Raw genomic sequence first — 6000 nt, forward strand, 5'->3', positions numbered from 1 at the left:
CTGTGGACAAGTCACTTAACCCCACCTAAGGCTCATTTTCCTCATGTATAAAAGTTAGGTCCTCCTGGCTCTAAAACTATGATCCTATAAACTAATTTTCAGAAAAAGAAAACTACATAACTTCTTTTTCACCTTATTAAAATGTTGCATACCAAACGATTTTCTTGCTTAATACACTGGTCAATTAGGTCTTAATCACTTCTCTCCTGACTAGCAAAATAACCCTCTGCCTCTAGTCTTCCCAGGCCACCCTCCACACAGCTATTAAAGTGATATTCTTAAAGCACAGGCCCCAACTACGTCACTCCTCTGTTTGCAAAGCTAGGATAAAATACTAACTCCCCTGTTTGACATTCCTTCTCAAACTGGCTCCCAGACTTTCCAGATTTTGTATTTCTCCTCAACCACTACTTTCTCTTCCCAAAGTACTTTTGCACGAGCTCTCCCTCATACCTGAAATGTATACCTCACACCTCTCTCCTCAAACCTGCCTCTTGGACTCTAACTTCCTTCAAGGCCTTGCTCAAGTGCTACCTTCTACAGCAGGCCTTTCCTGATTCTTCTGTCCATTGTCCAATTAGGAATACTCCCTCCCTCCCCCACTCCACCCCCCACTTCAGAAAATACTTTGCCTTTACTCCCTATTTTTATTTACTTGTCTACCGGCCAGTAGAATGTAAACTCAGAGAGGGCAGAGACATTTTCCATTTTGTTTTGTTTTTGTATCACCAGTGCCTACTACAACGTTTGACTCATAGTAGATCTCAATAATGTTTGAATTGAATTGAATTAATATATCACAGCCCCATCTTATTCCTTTATTATTATTCTTTCTTGCCCTGAGTTCCTTTGTTCTGTGGTTTCCCACTCCCTTTGTTTTTCCCCACCATTTCCCCCGTTCTTCTATTTCCTCGGTCTCCCATTTTTTACCCTCTATTTTCATTTTTTGCCTTCTCCAGTTTTCTTTCTCAAGTTTCCATAACTCCTGTGAGTCAAGGTTAAAGGTGAAACTGAGAATAAGCTCTTCATTTCCAGTTTCTAGCCAGAGACTACTTGAGGAATGAGATTCTTTAAATCAATAAAGATTTGTCCCTTTGCTTAAGCATCAAGTTCCTGACATACTACTTTGTCTTAATTAAAGGGAAAAGGATGAACCGTGCCTCGGGGCTTTGGAGGCTAATTGGGATAGGAGGTGTTGAGGTGTGATGAGCAAGGTATCTTGGGCAAGCCCCGGATAGAGCTTGGAAAACACCTCACCTGAGTGTACTTGACTGCCTGTAGACTGGTTTAGTTTTTGTGCATAAAGAACTAAAAACAAAAACCAACGACAACAACAAAAAGAACCGAGAATGAATATATTCAGCTGCAAAACTCTAGCTGAAGTGAGAGCAAATCAAGATTCCCAATAGGGATCATGTCCAAGTTCAGGTCAGCGTTTTCTGGCTGGTGTCTCATTCTGATGTGGGAACTGGAGCAAGCCTGAGATATCAAACTTGAAGCCATCATATCTTTGACAGCATCTCTATAAAAGTGCCTCTTTTTAAGACTTAGGGGATTTTATTTAACACATCCTTTTGATCCTGAAAAACCTCACTATTGGTGGATAAGGACCACCTGCCACCCAGGTTAAACGCTCTCTCTCGAGAGTACACACACACACACACACACACACACACCAATGTGTCTTGTCAGTAAAGCAACCACTGACAGCAAAGCCGGTTATAGTGTTTTCTTTGTGGTTACTGGCATGTGTGTGCATGTTAGCCTGTCTCTCTGGTTTGCCTGCCCACTCGGGCAAGCTGATCTGACCGGCAGCACAAGGAGGCGGCTTAGCATTGGGGCTCTGGTCCCGAAACCTAAGGGCACACCACAAGGCCTAAAGTTAGCTTTCTCTGATTTGGCAGCATCTCTTTAGATGCATATTCATGGTGTGGGTGGGAGATGAGATGGCTTTCGCCTATAGTGCTGCTTGAAAGATGTAGTTATTTTAAAGCCTGCTGGAATGCCCAGGAAGTATCATTGAGGTTTTTTTTTAATATCTTATATTATATAACCTCTATCATTAATTATTCTGATTTAAATCTCCCTTTGGTACTAGCGAGGACAGCCATGAATGGAATGGTTTCCTCAAGGCCCCTTTTCATTCCACCATCCTCCCAGGATTCCAAAGGAACTGGGTTCAAAGCCCAGCTCTGCCTCTTACAAGTTATGTGACTTTGAATAGGTCACATAACCTCTCTAAGTCTCAGTTTCCTCATGTGTAAACTGAGGAAGCCGGCAGTGGAAGTGCTGATGCCATCAGGGATGTGAGTTCAATGGCACTTGCTCCTGCCAAAGTCTCGGTTCCCTTTCCTGTTGTAAAGATTTTATGGAACAAGAGGCAAAGCTAAGTGTTTGTGGGTGTGGCATTGTTAGAATAAGTAATGGGGTAGATGAAGAAATGTCCAGAGTGAAAGGCTGTCAGCATTGAAGGGGTGTGAGATTGCTGTGGAGGTGAGGAGAAGAAAAATGCCCCCCTCACATTGTTGACAGACCAGTCCATTGGAAAGAGGACTGAATTTGGGGACAAGAGCCTGGGGGGAACTCACTCATTCAAGGGCCTTAGAAGTCACCTTACCTCTTTGGACCTCAGTTTACTCACCTATAAAATGAGGCTTCTAAACCTTTCCAGCTCTAGATCAGCGATATTCTAACTATACTATATACACCATACTATACTGTGGGTTTGTAGCTCATTAACATTGTTGGGTGTTTTTTCACATCAACTATTACGTAGGCTTGTTTCCCTCATCAGCTTGGACAGCCAATTTTTTTAGCAGGAATTTAAGTGCAGGAATTATAGATAGATAGATACATACATACATACATACGTACATAGACATACATAGATATAGATATATATAGATAGATATACACACACATACATATATACATGTATGTATATACAAACATGTATACATATTTGTGTGCATATATAAAAATCTCTGCCTGAGTAATATGAATAATATGTAATAATATATTAAATATATAAAAGTACAAAGATATAATAAATTTTGCACTTAGGCTCAAAAATCATAAATCCACATAATTTTATTATATATTTAAAAGGAATAACAAATTGTACATGATAGCTTTGCAGTTTCATGTGTTTCTATTCTACCATGTTATGGAAATGCTTATTTTATATCTTAAGTTTGGAATGAAAAAGATTTTAAAAAATCATATTTTATATACATATACATATGTGTGTTTGTGTATGTGTTCATGTACACATATAAATATAATATATATCTGTTATATAGATAGCTGCCTCAAGGTGGCACCATAGTGGATAGAGCAGTGGGAGTCCAGAAGACTTCTCATGAATTCAAATCTGTCCTCAGACACTTACTAGTTGTGTGACCCTGGGCAAGTCACTTTACCCTGTTTGCCTCAGTTTCCTCATTTGTAAAATGAGCTGAAGAAGGAAATGGCAAACCACTCTAGTATCTTTGCCAAGAAAACCCTAAATGAAGTCACAAAGAGTCAGATATGATTGAAACAACCTAACAACAATAAAAATTATGTATTATCATATACATACATAAAACCTCTATTAAAATCCTCTTCCAATACCTCAACATGGCAAAGAGGTGACTCTGGATTCTATATGGTCTAACAGGTCCTGCCAACCTAGAAAGGCTTCAGAAATAGCCCTGGTAACCAGTCTTTTGTATGAGAACCACTCCAGCATTGCTCAGAGCTGCCCTCTGGCAGGGTAGCCACCAGGTAATTAATTTCTTCAGGCATAGCAATTCACAAAAATCATGTCCCAAACTTTTCTGATAGTATACTTCCATCAGTTAAGAAGTTTTGAGCATGCAACACCCAGTATGTGCATATTTATTTACTTATTAATTATACACACATACTGCTAAATAGAACTTTAAGCAGGACAAGCCAAAGATTAAATAAAGAATATTTTTTTATAATTTTTATTTAATAATGTTATGAAAAATCATTTTGTTCTCACTAAACATTATTAATAATAATGCTGGTAATCTCTACTTCGTAGATGTGTGTGCACCAACTGTGATAATGTTTTTAAGGCTCTTTGCAATTGTTAAGGTACAATATAAATGTTAGTTATCATTATTAATTTAATATACTTCAATATTTTTAGACTCTATGTGCATCCTGGGGAATGAGACAGGCTTGTAAATAATAATTATTTGTTTTTCATTAATTTTTTTAGTTAATTTGACCAATATAGCTGTTCAAGCCAGTGAATGTCTTTTTTAAAAAAATACCTTTTTAATGAAAGATGCGCAATACAACAATTCAAGAATAGATCTTAACAGTTGTGAATAGGATAGCTTTTCAAACAGGGATTATGGTCCTCTATGGACAGATATTCACCATAAATAATATGAAAACAATGAGCAAAAGTGAATCCTCTCTGATTTCAATGAAGCAGACAGTTTTCAATACAAATAAAATCCTCTTTCTTTACATGGTTCTGCTTAATGAATGGTTTCATATCTTAATTTCCTTTTTGTGTTTAGATATTTTAGTTGTGTTTTTGTAGGAGTGTGAGAAACAGCAAGCAAGCCAGTTGGGCTGGACCACAGAGAACATGAATTGATCCATCAGTCAACAAGCATTTATAAAAGACTTAATAAATACCAGGCACTGGGCTCGGCATACGTGTACAAAGAATGAAACAATCTCTATTCACAGCGAAGTCACGTATAAGAAGACTGAAAATAAAGGTTGGAGTCGGGTCATGCTAAATCCAGGAGATTACACTTGATCTGAGAGGTATAAGGAACCACTGGGTTTCATTGAGGGGGAAGGTGGGGCATGACATGGTCAGACCTGAACTTTAGGAAATGACTTTAGCACACATATGTATGAGGCATTGGAGTCGGGAAGGGCAGAGAGCCCAGTTAGGAAGCCATAGCAATAGTCCGGGAGAAAGGTGAAGAGGTCTCGATCTGCCTGTATGAGAAAAGGAACGGATATGAGAGATATTGAAGAAATAAAAAATGACCAGATTTGGCAACTGCTTGGAGATGTGGGGTGAGGAAAAGTGAGTTGAGAATGACAGGGTGAGGCTGTGGACCTGAGTGACTGGAAAGATGGTGGTACTCTTGACAGAAAGATCAGTTTCCTGATCTTCAAGAAACATGAAAGTTCAGGGTGGGTTTGTAAAGACATGGTAATGACATCTACGATATAGGTCCTAACCCGTCCAAGACTGTTCATCTTGTGCAGCTCACTCTGACCGACTCAAAACCAAGAAGGAGGTCAGGGCTTGGTTTGGTTGATTGGTTGATCTCATGTCTCTTGGGGTCATAAAAGGGTCATAGTCCTTTGGAGTCATGCCATGACCCCCACTTTGGAGATCATCATTTCAGGTCCTATCTGTGTTGGTGGAGGGAGTATCTACTGCAGTGACCAGGATCCCTAAAGCATGGAAATTAGGGCCTTTTCATCATAATACTTGATCCCTCCATCCAAGCTGTCTCATTTTGGGGGGATGATGAACCCATTATTTAGCATATTAGCTCTTCCAAATCTGTGTCATTCTAACATCTGATCATTTTCTTGTATCCCTCCAGATTTCTTTTTGCATCCTTTAAAAGCTGAAATAAACATATTCCTGAGTATTTGGTTTATTGACAATTTATATCTTTAATCAGGCAATAAGATAGCAGTAGGTACCAAGTTTCAGAAATGTAAGAAATACTTGGTCTCTACACTCTTCTCCCATAAGAATTCATGGTTACTAGCAGTCTACAGATAGCAGTTTTTAAGCTTCGATATTATTCATGTTAGGGAGCTGCCCAAATTCAGTGATATCCGTGAGGAAGAAGTACCTCGGGTTAACAGTGCTGAGCTATTAACTACTAGATTTACTTCTGTATTCTTAAGCACAATCCAGTCAGAACGCCTAATTCAGTGAGTCATCCAGTCTTTCAGAAAAGGGTGCTTACTGATTCTGTATTACCGTGCTGA

This window comes from Trichosurus vulpecula, chromosome 8 (assembly GCF_011100635.1).
Source record: "Trichosurus vulpecula isolate mTriVul1 chromosome 8, mTriVul1.pri, whole genome shotgun sequence".
Classification (NCBI taxonomy): domain Eukaryota; kingdom Metazoa; phylum Chordata; class Mammalia; order Diprotodontia; family Phalangeridae; genus Trichosurus; species Trichosurus vulpecula.